The 17,679-nt window shown below is 32.8% G+C and overlaps 1 protein-coding gene across 3 annotated transcripts in view; it reads right to left on the bottom strand.

The window, feature by feature from the left end:
- Positions 1-16,521: 16,521 nt before the first annotated feature.
- LOC139495209 (protein SpAN-like) overlaps positions 16,522-17,679 on the bottom strand; it is a 38,723-nt gene continuing 37,565 nt past the window's right edge. For all 3 annotated transcript variants that reach the window (XM_071283424.1, XM_071283423.1, XM_071283425.1), the window contains one exon: positions 16,522-16,780. The gene's annotated coding sequence lies outside the window, so the exon portion shown is untranslated. The remainder of the gene's footprint in view (positions 16,781-17,679) is intronic.

Raw genomic sequence — 17,679 nt, 5'->3', positions numbered from 1 at the left:
TCCAATTTTTGAATGCATATTGTCCTTTAAAAAGCTGCACTGTATTTTTTTGTAAAATTGGTTAGATTGAATTGTTTTCCAATGCTGAATTTGGCAATATTTCAATTATATTTGCCTGAAACTAAGATTCTCTGACTAATTTTAAGACGGGATAAAAATTTCAAAACATGTTAATAGCAATTCTCTGTAACCATCAACCAAGTTGCGGCACGCATAGTCTCAGATTTTCTTGAAATTTGGTCTGTTGGTAGCTATCGATAAACTAACAAGAAATATGTTGACAAAAAATTGTTTATAACCCCGTTGCCATGGTACATGTAACGGGTCCTCTTGGATTTTGCCTCACAAATGCATATTTTGAGGATAAAAAATTACCCATTTTAAGCAGTTATCATGCACACATTTCACGTTTAATGAATATTTTGAACTTGTAAAAGGGGAAGTAGGGGGCAACACTGATTCAAATAGTGGAGTGTTCAATGTATCAAAGATGGCAGATAATAGGCATTTTGCATAAATAAATTTACACGTTTGCATCCACAACCAATGATACTAAGGTAATAAATGTAAAATATCACTAGGAATTATTTATCAATAAAGGTTTCGGTTATAGGTTGCTATGGGAACATGAAAGTGTCATTTTTAGTATTTTGAAAAAGAATTCTGACCTTATTATTAAAATAGCTTTTAAATCATTGACAAATACAATATAAAAATAACTTCGGACATGTTGTGCATTCGATGGTCATTTTTAAGTTCTTAGCAACGACTCTTACTTGATATAAAAGTACCTAGCAACCATACATAGCTGGGTTCAGATTAATACGAGATTTGATATACAATCATAATTAAAAGTTAAGGGGTCTATAGTGTCAACATAAACTTTACCAGCAATTCTCATATAATTAGAAAATGCATAGCAACCATCCTTGTTTAGATGCTTTTAATAGGTAACAAATTTGAAATTTTTAAACCAAAGTTCAAAAAAATAATTCGAAAAGATACCAGTTGAATATCGTTTCCTAGGGGCCTCGTGTTTTATTTTTATGTTCTTAATCTTGAATGTGCAATACATGGATAAATAGTAATATTAAAAAATCATCATTTCTATTGAAACTAATATGGATAAATGAATACTTTAATAGAAAAAATTACCAACAAGACTAATCATTAAATCAACATATTCGACATTTTCATTTTACTCCATATAGGCGTTTTGCCTTTAAATGAATACTAAGGGAGACAAATTCAAATAACAGCATTTTTTCTTGTTTCCTTATCCCATTTATGTACACTTGTTTATTTACTCTTATAGTTATACATAGCACATTCTACATTAATATATTTATGCTTATACACAATGATGGCTGTTACCCCAAATCGTCTTTAAAGGGTATTTCCTCTAATTAGGGGTTGTCAAACAAATTTAACCATGTCAGATTAATTGTAATTGTGTCTTGCTGATGATTTTTGAATTGTATCATTCCTTGTGGTATTTTTGATATTATGCAAAAACGTACACACATAAAAATCGTCATTAGAAGACAATCACTCCAATAAAAATCAGCTGACGATTTCAACGAAGCAGATCTGGTGCAGCTGATAATCTATCAAATTACATGTTTCTCTATCTCTTTTATAGTTTACAATATAACAGGTAAAAAAGCCAAACATAAATGCGCACTGTGTCCGTGGAACCTTGATGATGCCCCTGCTTGTATATCATATTTATGAAGTTATAAAGGGACATAACGAAAGATTTGTAAAAGGGCCGCTATCCAAATTTGTACTAGATTTGAGTTTTGAGGTAAAAGACTCATAACATTTGATCTTTATGTGTTTGTCTATCGACACAGTTTGAGCTAGTGTATAATTAAACAGTAAATTTTTGATTTTTATTGTGTTTGTAATTTTAAAGTGCCAGTCTGTCTAAGAATCAGGCAGTGGTGAAAACATGACAAAAAAAACCCCACCCAATTTGACATTGATTTAAGTTCATAATTTGTAGTTATGCACACAAATAACATTCGATCATTTTCGTTTTCTGTTCTGGTAATTGAAGATACAATTTGGTTGAAATGCACTAGAAATAAACGAATAAGGGGAGATCACTCTGTAATTTGCTATCATTTTCACCAATTTTCTAGCCGAGTTATTTGATATTACCAGACACACACAAAGGAAAGACTAATAATTTTTAACTCAGGATGATGGTTAGTATTAAATAGCATGATTAGCTCAGTGGGTTTTTTCTGATCATGTTTTGATTTTTACCTAAATTGCCTGATTCTTACAAAGACTGGCACTTAAACGAAATCTGTCATTTCAACAATCAGTTCCGTCCATATAATATTTAGAAGAACTGTTCAATCATATTACATCCAAACTCTTTTATTTTACCAGGGGTGATCTGAGCCGCATCATCACTACCAGATCACCCCAGTTTGTGTTTATTTGCTTTGCATGCTTTCCTTTGTTTTGTAAAATTTTTGCGGGAATAGCTTATTCACAATAAAATCTAGAAATATTTCATGAGAAAAGACACACTTTCAAAATGTATGAAGAAAAAATCTAGTCTTTAGAGGGATTCGAACTCAAGACCTTAGTGTGCCTCCGGCCATAGGGGTGATCTGACTCTGACACACCACGTCCTCATTTTATAACTATAACAAATCGTTTGATGAACAATTCACATATCAGCTGAATATGAAACTCAGAGACAAAAAAAACCCAAAGACAAACTGTTTTCACTGATGTGCTGTCTTGTTGAGATGCATTTTTCTTATTTTATTAGTAACTTACCTTTTAATGTTGTTTATATCTCTCAAATTTATTCCTTTAGAACGGAGTGTTTGTATATAATCAATTCACATTTTTTTTGCACCTATGTATTGCATTCGATCAATACAAATTTTGTATACTAAAGATTTCATTTTGAAAGCTTTGTGGTTGTATCGAATTTCTTATATCCATTTTATTTGAACTTTGGTTGATATTATTCTCATTGGCAATAATCACACATCTCTTATTTTCTATTAAGTACACATTTGATCTGTACATAAGTTGTACAAACATAATGTAAAAAGAATAATTTTACGTATTATGGTTGATTATTCACATTGTTAGGAAAATGTTTGTATGCTGCAATGACTTAACCAAATATATAATCATTAACAAATGTTTGAAATACATTTAGGTTACAATTGTAAGACAGTGGTCCACCACTTTTGACAAACCGTTCGTTTACTACCAGCAATATATGTGTTACGAAACGATATTATAGTTTGTACAGGTCTTTGTCCGTGTAAACCAGTGCATGATTCAACTTTTAATATTTCATTTGTATTAGATATTTATTCAAATAAAATTTGTCATATAAACAACCAGTTCCATCAAATCACATTTTAAATTAACGACCCAACCGTAAAATCGTTTTGTAAACATTAACATATCAAGGGAATATAAATGTAAGGGACAAAAAAAAGAAGAATAAATTGATTTTCGTAGAATTTGAGTTTTTGTTGACGTGCATTCTTATTGACATATATTTTTATAAGAAACTTACCATTAAGTGTTTTATATTATATATCTCTCAGAACTATGTCCAAATAAAGCTAGAAAGTATTCGAATATGTCAGTTTTTTTGGTTTTTTTTGCACCTATGTTATCATGCGATCAATACAAATCAAACAATATAAATCAATTTAAGATCTATTTGTATACTAAAGATTCCTTTATCTCTGTTGACATTATAACTATATACGATAGATCTTATACTGCACAAAACATAAAATGGGTTACCAAAGAATTTCATTAAAGTTCGAATATTAAATAATCGATAGACTGTTGAGATGATCTCTTACACTATTTTCTGTATATAAATTATACATAAATATAAAACAACACAATAATTTGCATCTTTTCGAATAGATAGCGTTTAATTTGTTATTAAACTTTTCTATATTGTTTAGAATAATACGAAACATAAAGTATACTATGCTATGCAAAATGTAAAATCCCAAAAATACCGAACTCAGTTCAAAAAAGGAAATTACTTAATAAAATGGCAAGAGCCCAAACACTTCAAATGAATTGATAACAACTGTCATATGCCTGACTTAGTGCAAATGAATCTGACGCCGATTCGGAACCTTTGATTTTTATATTGATATAAACAAGGGTCGGCAGATACGATCGACATAAAAGATTTGCACTCGAGATGAGTGAAACGTCAGCGATTTATGATTTCTTACACTTCATATAAAATATACGATATTAGTATTGGAATTTGCGTATATATTAAACTTGTATAGTTACAATACTAGTATCTGTTTACCTTTTGTGGTTTGTGATTTTTTAACACCAATAACTTACACTTCAGGGGCCTCGGTGGCCGAGTGGTATAAGTAGTTACTACTGTAATCACTAGCCAGTCAACACTGAGGTTGTGAGTTCGAACCCTGCTCGTGCAGGTGCACTCGACTCCAATCTTAATTGACTTTTCTTAAATTGACAAACATTGGACCTAGCTCTCTAACTGTGTGTAAACGACATATACAATATGGAAGTTTGAATATTGCATGTATCGTTGATCTCTCATAATCAGTTGCCTACAATTATCCATACTGAATATATGTTAAATTCTAATTCGTAAACTCAAACGAACATAAAACATTTATCAAATAACCACAAACTCTTACATGGGAGACGCCACTTGCAGAGACAAGCGCACATTTTATTATAAATATGAATATAATATTGTTGAGAGTTCATATGAATATATAGCAACTAAGCAGCTTGTACTGGTTTCCCCATACTTGTGGTCCACAAATCTGAAAATAAATAATATGATTAAAAATATTATTTATTTTGCAAAATGCCAATGTACACTTTGACTGCAATGGCTCGAATGATTTTAAACAACCTGAGTTCACTCGTGCAAGAACTCAATATCCCAATCGAACCGACCTTACTATAATTAACCAAACACGTGTTAACTATAAACAAACAATATTTTACATGTTCGATTTTGTACAACTTTGATAAATACATTTAAATTATAATTCGTAAACTCAAACGAACATAAAATATTTATCAAATAACCACAAACTCTTACATGAGAGACGCCACTTGCAGCGACAAGTGCTCTCGAAACACAAAGAACGAGAAAATAGCATTGAATATTTATTTTGATTTCTTAATTTCCATGAACAGATAACTGTGCTTGAAAGTCTTTTCTAACGTAACCATCCTTTACTCTGTGTCGATTTAAACCTGTTTTGCTTCAGAAAATCTTATCAGAAGTACAGGTGTTAGCACTGGCTCTTGTATACGAGAGATGACTTATTTCGAAACTAATGAACAGTTGACTACTTGGTGAATGTTATTTTAAATTGGATATTAATCAAGGTGTATGTTAGCATCTTTAATATTACTATTTAAAGAAATTTATTTTGTTAAATAATATACCAATATACATGTCTGAAATTCAGCCTTATAGCTTCAATAACAATCCGTATTGTCTAAACATTCGCCCTAGTGACTTAAATAATAATATGCTAAGTTACTTAATTAATAAACAGCCCAGTTGCTTCATCAACAGCCATCTGTCCAGTGTCTTCAACAACAACCAGCCCAGTGTCTGTTATAACAACATGTCCAGTGCTTTTTAAGAACAACCAGCCCAGTGTCTTCAATAACAACATACCCAGTGTCTTCAACAACAACCAGCCAAGTGCCTTTAATTAGCCTTGCCCAATGTTTTCAGCTACAATCACCTCAGTGTCTTTAATAACATCTCCAGTGGCGTATACAAAAACTGATACAGTATCTTCAACAACAACAAGCCCAGTATCTTTACACAGCCAGCTCAGTGTCTTCAATTACAACAAGTCCATTGTCTTCAATAACTAAACAACCTGTCCAATGTCTTCATCAACAATCAGCAGTGTCTTCAATAACAACATACACAGAGGCTTCAACAACAAACCTGCCAATTGTCTTCAACAACAACCTTCCCAGTGTTTTCAACATCAACATGCCCAGTGTCTTGAACAACTAGCAGCAAGTGTTTGTTATAACAACCTACCCACTGTTTTCAATATCAACATGCCCAGTGTCTTGATTAACTATCCGCCAAGTGTTTGTAATAACAACCTGCCCAGTGGCTTCAACATAACCAGCCAAGTCACTGCAAGTGTCAACAACATCATGCCCATATGTATTAATAATAATATGTCCAGTTGCGTCAATAATAACATGCCAAGTGGGTTAATTATCAGCCCATTGGCTTCAATTACAAATTGCCCAGTTTCTTCAATAACCTGCCTAGTGTGGTCAACAACGACCTGCCCATGGGCGGCAATTAAAACAAGCCAAGTGTCTTCACCAACAGACTTCCCAGTCTTTAAAACAAACCTGTCCAGCGGCTACAATACCAATCCGCCCAGTGTCGTTTATAACAACATACCCAGTGGCGTTAATAATAGATGCCCAGTAGTTCAAATAACTATTAGCACATGGCTTTAATAACGACTTGCCCAGTGACTTCAACAGCATCCTTTCTCTCGGCATTAATAATAATTTTGCCCAGTTGTGTCAAAAACAACATGCCCAGTGACGTAAATAATAACATGCCAAGTGGAGTCAATAACAACATGCCAAGTGGCTTAATTAACAATCAGCCTTGTGGTTTTTATAACAACTTGTCTAGTGTCTTCAATAACAATACGCCCAGCTGCGTCCACAACAACCTGTCCATCGGCATCAAAAACAACCAGTCCAGTGTCTTCAACAATAACCAGCCAAGTGTCGTCAACAATAACCAGCCAAGTGTCTTCAACAACAATTTGCCACCGGTTAAATTTTTACAAACAACCTGCCGAATGTCTTCAATACCAACCTGTCAAGCGGCGTCTATAACAACCTACCCAGTGGCTTTACAAACAACCTGCCCAGTGGCTTCAATACAAAATTGCCCAGTTACGTCTACAACCACATCCCCAGTTCTCTAATAACAACATGCCTAATGGCTAAGATAACTTCTAGCCCATGGGGCTTTAATTACAAAATGCCCAGTGGCTTAAATATCACGCCCAGTGGCGTCAATAACAAACTGCCCAGTGGCGTCAATAAAATCACGCCCTTTGGCGTCAATAACAACACGCCCAGTTGCGTCATTAACACGCCAAGAGGCGTCAATAACTACCTGCCCAGTGGCTTTAACAGCATCTTGCCCAGTGGCTTCAATTTCAACCTGCCCAGTGGCTTTAATACCCACACGCCTAGTGGCGTCAATAACAACATGCCCAGTGGGGTTAATAACATCACGACCAGTGGCGTCAATAACAACACGCCCAGTGGCGTCAATAATAACACGCCAAAAGGCGTCAATAACAGCATCATGCCCAGTGGCTTTAATATCAACCTCCCCATTTGCTTTAATAGCAGCACGCCCAGTGGCGTCAATAACAACCTGCCAAGTAGCGTTTATAACATCCCGCCCAGTTGCGTCAATAACAACACGCCCAGTGGCGTCAATACCAACACGCCAAGTGGCGTCAATAATAACGCACCCAGTGACGTCAAGAACAACACGCCCAGTGGCGTCAATAATAACACGCCAGGAGGCGTCAATAATATCACATCCAGTGGCCTTAATAACAACTCGCCCAGTGGTGTCAATAACTACACGGCCAGTGGCGTCAATAACAACACGCCTAGTGGTGTCAATAACACGCCCAGTGACGTAAATAACAACACGCCAAGTGGCATTAATAACACGCCAAGAGGCGTAAATAATAACACGCCCAATGCGTCAATAGCAACACGCCTAGTGGTGTCAATAACAACACACCCAGTGGCGTCAATAAGAACATGCCCAGACGCTTAATTAAGTATCAGTCCAGTGTTTTTTTATTACACTTCAATAAAAACACGAATAGTGGCTTCAATAAAACCCGCCCAGTAGTTTCAATAACAACATATCAAGTGATTTGAATAACTATCAGCCAAGTTGCTTATATTACGACATGCGGCTGTCCAGTGGCTTCACTAACAACTAATCCAGCGGCTTCAATAACAACCTGTCCAGTGGATTAAATTATTAATAGCCCAGTGACTTTATATAACTGTCAGTAGATTTAACAATCAATCAGCCCAGCGATTAAGACAAATAGTTACTAAAAAGTACTAAACCTAAAAGAAATCTACTAGTATCATTCCGAGTGGTAAATTAGGCAACAATAATCAAAATAAACCTCTTGGTTTCTGTTTTATATTTTAGGTAAAGCTCATGTTAACTTTTTGAATAGTTAGTACTCATTAAAAATCGGATGTATACTGAACTGGATACCATGAAAAGAAGTCTTAGAACTGAATTATTTATTTCAAAACGTGTTGTTCAACTACATGTTCAACTACATGTAGGTAAAAAATGATCCCCTTTACAAATCCTTTCTCTGGATTAGCTTCTGAAACAAAGTCAGCATTTTTATATATAGTCCTTGTTAAATATAACAGCATAAATGTTTGAGTCGTGATAAACGGGATAGAACAACCATTATCCATCCTGTCTAAAACAAATGAATGTGTATCATTATCTTTCAAATATATATGTTCTTCTCATTTCCCTTAACAGATCATGAAGAGGGAGTATTTTTCATATTCAAATAATGTACTGATCATGAATTGTATCTAAATATTCATTTTATATTATAATATTTTTTTCATATTTAAGGTAGCACAATCACTGGGGTAAAGCTGATTACATTAACTGCATTCACGGTCATCCCAAGATGTCGGATGAAAAATTAGGTCAGTTTTAGATTTCCGAGTGATTCTTTTATAAATTTACATCGTTTCAATGTCTGTTAAAGTGTTTCTATATCATTTTCTTTACAAATCATACATTAAAACGACGTAAATTTATAAAAGAATCACTCGGAAATCCCTAATTACTTCCGAGAAATGTGCATGAAACGGGAAATTCGATTTGAAAAAATCGCTCAGATGACCGTAAATCACAATCGAGATGACCGTAACAGAATCAGAGATTCATAACAAGGGTGACCGTAATTGCTTTTAAGATGACCGTAATTTGTAAATGATGACCGTAACTTTGAAAGGATGACCCTCAATTCTAAGAAATATCCGTGTTTATATAACTACCTTTTTGTATCAAATGATTAATCGTGTTGGTATAAACATATTTTAAAATATGAGAGTATTATCCTATAGGTACAAGAAAATAAGACGTGCTTCAAATGCAAAGATTACCATATGTATCTTTTTTACAGTAGAGGGTTTAATTTTTTTTAAATGAATTTGCAAAAAGACATGCAAATGAACAGGTAGGGAAAACATGCTACAAAAGCGCGATAAAATGACACTTTTATAATGAAAAAATGCGGTGCACAGCCTCCATGCAACTGCTCGACAAAAGATTTTTTTTTATTTCTGGGATTCTTTTTAATGACATATAATAAATACACATTTTTAAAAATGCCAATGCATGTACATCAATTGATATTATATCGTCTTCCATTTTGTCGTGCAAATAAAATAACAGAAATATTTTGAAAATATCATACGACTAAACTAGTGAAGGTGAGCTCCAGCAAAGTAGATCCTTAAAATAGTCTTGTACGAATAGCGTATCACAAGGGGGTCGTTGTTGGTTATTTGTATATATAAAGAAATGTTATTCATATAGTCAGGATTCTACTTCTTCAAAATTATCTACCTATTACGCCAGTTCATGCTCACAATCGTAGAAATGGAATCCACTGAAGGGATGACTCTGCCAATTTTGCTCTTGAAAACTGATAAATTTATCCACATAGCACCATTACGATCGATCGTTATATGTCAGTTATATTTTAAAAGACAAATGTATCTACTAGCTAATGAGCATCAGTTAATGATCTTGTCTGCATTGATTAAATTTAAAAAATATTGTCTGTTTGGATGTCAGGTGGAATTTTCGAAATATTTCGTGGAAGGGCAGACTAACATTTTCAGTGGTTGAAGATTATAAACACTAGTTATCACACACAAGAAAATCATATTTTTTCGAAGATATCCATTTTCATCATCCAAATTAAAAGACTGTCGTCAAGTACTTTTAGAAAAAAAATAGCAATTCGAACACACCTACTCTGTTTTTGTGATTCATTAGATAGGTATTTCACTTGAACCATATATTTCATCTTTTCGTACTGTCATTTTTTACGTTATAAAATCAACCTGTAGCTTTGATATATAAAAATGATAGAATCTGAAGCGAGATACTATATCAAATACTCTTGCTTTGTACGTTTTAAAGACAAAATATACACCCCAAACATGCCCTAACATAAAAAGGTGCACTCGATTTTCTCTTTTCGATACAATCGTTACCTATTTTTGGGAATTTTTTCTTGATTCACATAATGGAAGGGCAGACACGAATATTTCTGAACTAAAAGATTGATATGTTCTCCGTCCGTGATAAAGACTAGATATCTTATTGTTTTGCATTATTATGTAATAGATACATTGAAAACTTATGCAAATGGTGTTTTTAAAGTAAAACACTTCGTAATTGAGAAGAAAATTGTCGTTTTATTTGTTTCTATTAACTTTTTTAAAATTTTGTTACTATATCAAACTTTACAGTAAACATTTATCGCTTTCTCGATAAACAAAGAGCTTCGATTCTTTTGTTCTATTTCAAAAGTGTTTCCACCTGCATATATCAAGACAAATAAAGATTTTAATCTGCCCTTTGGAACCATACACAGACTCGATTACCAAATATTCGTATGTATTATTAATATTTTAATGCTCCATTTATTGGCATTATGTTTTTCTGGTCTGTGCGTACGTTCGTCTGTTCGTCTGTTTGTTTGTCCGTTTGTCCAGCTTCAAGTTAAATAAAATTGAAACTTAGTACACATTTTCTCTATGGTATGATCTTTTTAATTTTAATGCCAAATTACAGTTTTATCCCATTTTCACAGTCCAATAAACATAGAAAATGATAGTCTAGATGAGGCTTCCGTGTACTAGGGACACATTCATGTTTCTTCAAATATTCGTTGTATCGCTGTCAATTTGTGTTAAAATGTTAACGTCGTTATCAATAAATATTTCATTATTTACGAGAAATATGCAATTTACTATCATTGTCATAAATCCAAAATACGGCCAATTATATTATAGTTTAAAAAAAAAATATGAAACATATTTATATCCGCTAACCGAGCCCCTATTGATATCGACAAACTCAACAAAAAAGCTTTGAATACAATACGGATATTTCTTAGAATTGATGCTCATCCTATAAAAGTTACGGTCGTCCTATATAAATTACAGTCAGTCTTTACAAATCATGGTCATCCTTTACAAGTTACGGTCATCTTTTTACCAATCACGGTCATCCTTGTTTTATGTTACGGTCATCTTGAAAATATTTTTATTATGATTTACGGTCATCTGAGCGATTTTTTCAAATCGAATTTCCCGTTTCATGCACATTTCTCGGAAGTAATTAGTGATTTCCGAGTGATTCCTTTATAAATTTACATCGTTTCAATGTATGATTTGTAAAGAAAATGATACAGAAACACTTTAACAGACAATACAAAAACTGACCTAATTTTTCATCCGACATCTTGGGATGACCGTGAATGCAGTTACAGTCATCAGCTTTACCCCAGTGACAATACAAAGATTTTTCATCCCCAATCAGACATCTTTAAACTGATGTAATTCCACTCATCTTCCTTTAAATTTTATAAAATGAGGTATCAAAAGAAAGAAGATGGATTAGTCTTTCAAATTATGATAATTTCATTATGACATAATTATTACATAATTAATTGTTATGTAATTAGTTGCCATATTGTGATCACCATACTTGAATGAATTTAGCTCCTTTGTTATTCATAGCATCCCAAAATATTTTATAGATTCTTGCACAACACTTTTTGACCACCAAAACTGTGTCTCAGATTTTTCCTATTGTATTTCATTCTCTCATAAATCTTCAATGAAGTTTGCAACATCAATTCATAAGAGACAACTAAATTCAATTGGGTATAAAATTTGTTCTATTGATGTTTTTGAAAATCTGAGACACAGTTTTTGAGGTCAAGCTGTGTTGTACAAGAATCTATAAAATATTTTGGGATGCTATGAAGAACAAAGACGCTAAATTCATTCAAGTGTGGACATCACAATATAGCAGCTAATTACATAATAATTGATTATGTAATAATTATGTCATAATGAAATTATCACAATTTGAAAAATTAATCTTTCTTCTTTCTTTTGGTACCTCATTTATAAAATATAAAGAAGGATGAGATGAATTACATGTTTAAAGTTGTCTGATTGGGAGTGAAAAAATCTTTGTATTGTGCTACCTTAATGATGAAAAACCATACATTATGTAAACAATACTTATCACCTTGATCTTTAAAACGCTCTTGTTACTTGTTCTACTTGGTGCGTCAATGTCTGTGCTACAGCGGACCTAATCTTCTTCTCATCATCGGAAACCTTATAATTAGCAAGCTCGTCTGACAGGTATTCTTTGACTATATCCTATCCTGTTGGTGACTTATCAGCAATCGTAATAAACTTGTTCCGCTTAAGAAATTGTTCAAAGGTTATGTCTGCAACTTTGGTTAACATGTCTCTATCTGTTATGTCAGTATCATAATGTCATAGATGTGACTTTCTTCACGTTCAGAACTTGCCATATTACGAAAAGTACAAGTTTGAGAGAAACTAATAAAATGCTACTGTACACTTTGACTGCTATGGCTCGACTGACTTTAAACCATCTGAGTTCACTCGTGCATGAACTCAATTTCCCAATCGAACCGACCTTACTATAATTAACCAAATACGTGTTAACTATAAACAAACAATATTTTACATGTTCGATTTTGTACAACTTTGATAAATACATTATGAAAGTATGAATGAAGCGTAAGTTTGTTTGATTATTTTTTGATGTTTAAACGCAACTTTTCGGATCCTCAATGCTCTTTAACTTGGTATTTGTTTGGCTTACAACTTTTTTTTATCTGAGCTTCACTGATTAGTCTTATGCAGACGAAACACGCGTCTGGCGTATGTATGAAATTTCAATCCTGGTATCTATGATGAGTTCATTTTAAACATCGCTCCTTGCGCTATTTCGTGGCGGTCAGTTTGTATTGGCGGAGGAAGCCGGAGTTCTCGGAGAAATCTAGCGACCTTCGATAGCAATCCTAGTCAATTAAGATTGGAGTCAAGAGCACCCATACAAGAGGGTTCAAACTTACAAACTCCGTGTTGATTGGATAGAGATCACTGAAGTAACTACGTGTACTTAGACCACTGGACCACCGAGACCCTCAATTGTTGAGTAAGTAACCAATCTATCTCAGATCCGACTCCTTCTCCGTTTTTTGATTTTCGTGTGGTCTTATTTTGAATTATCTTCTTTCAACATAACATAACATAACTAGTTGGAATTTGCAAACATTTATCGTTCGGAATCAAAACTGTACATCTGGTGCAGTAAAATTGGTACAATCATGTTATTTCTACCTCCCAGATGATTCCTCTGATCTTGATCTGTAGGGCGTCGTAATGCGTTTAGTTCAGTTGAAAATTGCTGTGATGACTTTTTTAAAATTATTTTGCTGCCTTGTGTATAGATATAATTTTGGTAGTGTTCGCGGTGCTAAGTCTTTGGTAGTTGGGTGGTTTCTGTATGGTAGTTCGTCTCCTAGTAGTTTGTTTTCTTCATTTCTCTTTTAAATAAGAGTTTGAATGTCCCTTTGGTATCGTTTGTCCTTGTTTCAAATGTCCTTTATCAGAAGTACGATTTTGAAACATTTCCTTCGTGTATGATTGAAGATTAAAAAAATATATATGCAGTAGAATTGGTACCGTTTATTTCATTTAAACCGCTGAGTGCGATACTAGTATGCGGATTAACTTCAAGGAGATAAACAGCCAAGTAACCAGTACTTTAGTACTGATACGAAGGTACTAATATTTTAAAAATTTAGAAGTATCTGTATCATACATAGCTCTGGTATTCTATTCATGATTAAAGGAGCACTTAGCGGTCAAAATTCATCTTTACGGATTTTAATCAAATTATCATATTTTATTTATAACAATGTAAATCAATTATCTAAACTATTAAAAGAGTAAAATGAATAATAAATAGGGCACGAGCATGAAAATACGTAGCTTCGTTTCGTGTGTATTTTAGTCAATTATCGAGTTGCCCTCTTATGTCATACGATGACCATATAAGCGATGTAAACATAAATATAGATATAAATAGATTAAGCAAACTCGTGCTGTTGAATTATTCTGGGTACATTTAAGGTGGTACCCAACACTTTCACTAAAATTAATTTGGCTCGTTTACTCGTATTTACTTTGACCCTTTGACAAAAATATAAAAATTTCAAAAAATTTGAACCAACCGTTTTATCAGAAAAAGTTACACTAGTTATATCTATAGCAGTTTGACAAATACTTATTTTGATCATTGTGAAGCTTAATATTCCCTTAACAACACAAGGTAATTAAAACGTTTAGCTGATTTTACAGAGTTGTCTCCCTGTAGTGTTATGTACCACCTTAAAGTCGAATTATAGATGAAAAAATGTTTAACATCATTTTTATCTGTATAAGAATGAGTTTTTTTTTCTATCGAATCAGTAAATCAAATGATTTATCTATTTTTCACTTTCAATGTTGACATTATTTTCCTTTAAATAACTTAACACATACAATTCATGCGTTATCCATCTCAAGCGAAGGTATTTAATTGAATTTCACATGAATACTTACAAGTGAATAATTCATAATCTGTTTTTTTTAGCTTATTTTGACAAAATTGAACCATACTGGCTACTAAAAGCTAATTATGATTTCACTATTTGCATTTCATTATGGATTGAGCATAAAAAAAAAGATATTAGATTTTCTATACATCTTGTAGCTATATATAGTGCCCCTTTAAAGATATTCGCAGCTTATGGTTCTGTACATTAAAAGTTATTTGCCTTGAGGAGAGTGGACACCGTGACAACACATGCATAAACATTTTTTCCCCGACATACAGGATGTTAAATATTTTAGAAGTATTTCTTAGTGAATATATTTGTATGGTTTATTTTATACTGCAAGGTATAAATGAGCACTTCATTAATACATAAAAAAAATATTTTCTCACGTCATGTATTCAATACATCTTGTTTCAGCTTGAAACTTCAACATTTGAAATAATATTTCAATAAAAAAATAGATAGGAAATGTGTCCATGGAACAGATATGACTCCTTTTGCCTAGCATAATAAGTTCTAAAGGAACATACTCAGGAATGGTAAAAGTAATGCTAACCAAATTTATACTTGTCCTGAGTTTTGTGGTGTACAATTTCCAATAGCATTAGGTTAAGGCTAACTGAAGTAAAAGAACAAACATAAACACGTTTTCCATTTGTAAACAGGCACAACTCTTGAACAGTAAAAGTTGCTGGTCTTTGTTCTTTTTGTATTTTAATCTTAATTTCCATATATTACTTTTAAATTTTGGGTCTTTATGGTGTAGTTCATGTTGCTTAGTGTTGAGTTTTATACAATTACTGTCTTTTGATAAGGTCAATATGTAGTTTTATTGACTTTTGAAACACTGATATTCATTGAGGCCAACGGCTGTAGTAAATATCAGTTTTTCAAAAGTCAATTAAACCACATATTACCGGAAACAAAAGACTATATTTGTTTAATTCCATATTCAGAGAGAATTGTATGTAATGGCAACTTCTTAATACCAAAATCAATTATACATGAAATGTTTTTTACCAAAATGATGCACGTAAAAGCACGTTTTGCACAGTGAATATACTTTTTATGCAGGTGAATATGATTATCTATACAAAATCACATTCATATAGAAAAACCTACTAAAATTTTATCAATATGGAATAATATGTATTATTCTATGTTGGAATTATTTTAGTAGGTTTCTCTATATGAATTGGATTTTGAATAAAAAAGCATATTCACCTGAGAAAGTATTATTCACCGCGCTAAACGTCACGCGCTTTTACATGCAACGTTATGGTAAAATGTTTCGTGTAAAATTTGTTTTGGTATGTTTGTCATTAAATACATTTTCTTTTCTCGGAATATGGAATAAAACAATTACTGTCTTTTGTTTCGGTAAATATGGGGTTTTATTGACTTTTGAAAAACTGATATTCACTTCGGCCGTCGGCCTCAGTGAATATCATTTTTTCAAAAGTCAATAAAACCGCATATTTACCTCATCAAAAGACAGTAATTGTATAATATTGTTTGTATGTTGGTCTTTCTATTTAGACAATGGTATTGTCAGTTTCTTTTCTACCTATGAGTTTGAATATCCCTTTGGTATCTATCGCCTCTCTTTCCGCTTGGTCTGAACCACTGTTGTGAAGATATTAATTACTTCAAAGATACCAAGAAGAACAATGGATTGCAACAAAACATAAATTTTATTTTTTGGACAGCACATTCTGACAAAACAGATATAAATAATAACAATATATATATTGAGATATTCAAATACAGAGAAGACAAATATAGCACTGTGAAAGTTAAAGTCTGGTTGGTCAATGTATACCATCTGCCTGCTTCTTCCCAACATATTGATAAGTATGTTCAGTTCATTGATTATGTATTTATAAACCAAACTTCCAGTAATTTAAGTCCACTATTAGGCTGATAAGTCTTCCCTGAAACAACAAAAAACATATTTAGTAAGCATACTTTAAGATTCTATATATATTCATAATACTGATTTCATACAAGTAAGAGGTTTCGCTAGCTATAAAACCAGGTTCAGTTCCCCATTTTCTACACAAGACAATGCCTGTACCAAGTCAGGAATATATGACAGTTGTTATAAAATTGAGAATGGGAATGGGGAATGTGTCAAAAAGACAACAACCCAACCATAGAACAGACAACATTCATTTGATGTGTTTGAAGTTTTGCTTTTACCATTTAATTAGGAATTTTCGGTTTAGAATTTTTTATTCATTTTTAAATATTTAATTATAACTGTAAAATAAATAACAAATTAATATTCCAGGCTTGTTCAGTAAATGTCATATAAACACTAAAATTAAAGCAGAATGTTCATCCAACTTTTGGAATTGAAGTTACCCCATAAGTATGGAATAAATAGCTGTGCCAAGTGAACATCATAAAAACACCCTCAAGGTGGTACCTAATACTACAGGGACATAACTCTGTAAAATCAGCTCAAAGTTTAAATTACATTGTGTTGTTAAGGGAATATCAAGCTTCTCAATGATCAAATTTAGTGTTTTTAAACTGCTATTTAACCGGTGTAAATTTTTTAACAAAAATGGTTGGTTCAACTTTTTTGAAATTTCTATGTTTTTGTCAAAGAGTCAAAGTAAATAGTTTTATGAAAACAAGAAGTAATTGTGACAGGATACGATTACGATGTCTCTCAAACAAAGCTCCCATAATTCACCATTCTTGTGGTCCAATATTCATTAGATTTGTTTTATTGTCCCATACAAGAATATTTATGTATCAAACATATGGGGTGTTCACCTATATTTCGGACGAATGAACGGACGAACAGACGGACGAACGGACC

This window comes from Mytilus edulis, chromosome 11, assembly GCF_963676685.1.
Source record: "Mytilus edulis chromosome 11, xbMytEdul2.2, whole genome shotgun sequence".
Classification (NCBI taxonomy): domain Eukaryota; kingdom Metazoa; phylum Mollusca; class Bivalvia; order Mytilida; family Mytilidae; genus Mytilus; species Mytilus edulis.
The sequence above is the reverse complement of the archived record's forward strand: the minus strand, read 5'-3'. Positions and strand labels throughout refer to the sequence as shown.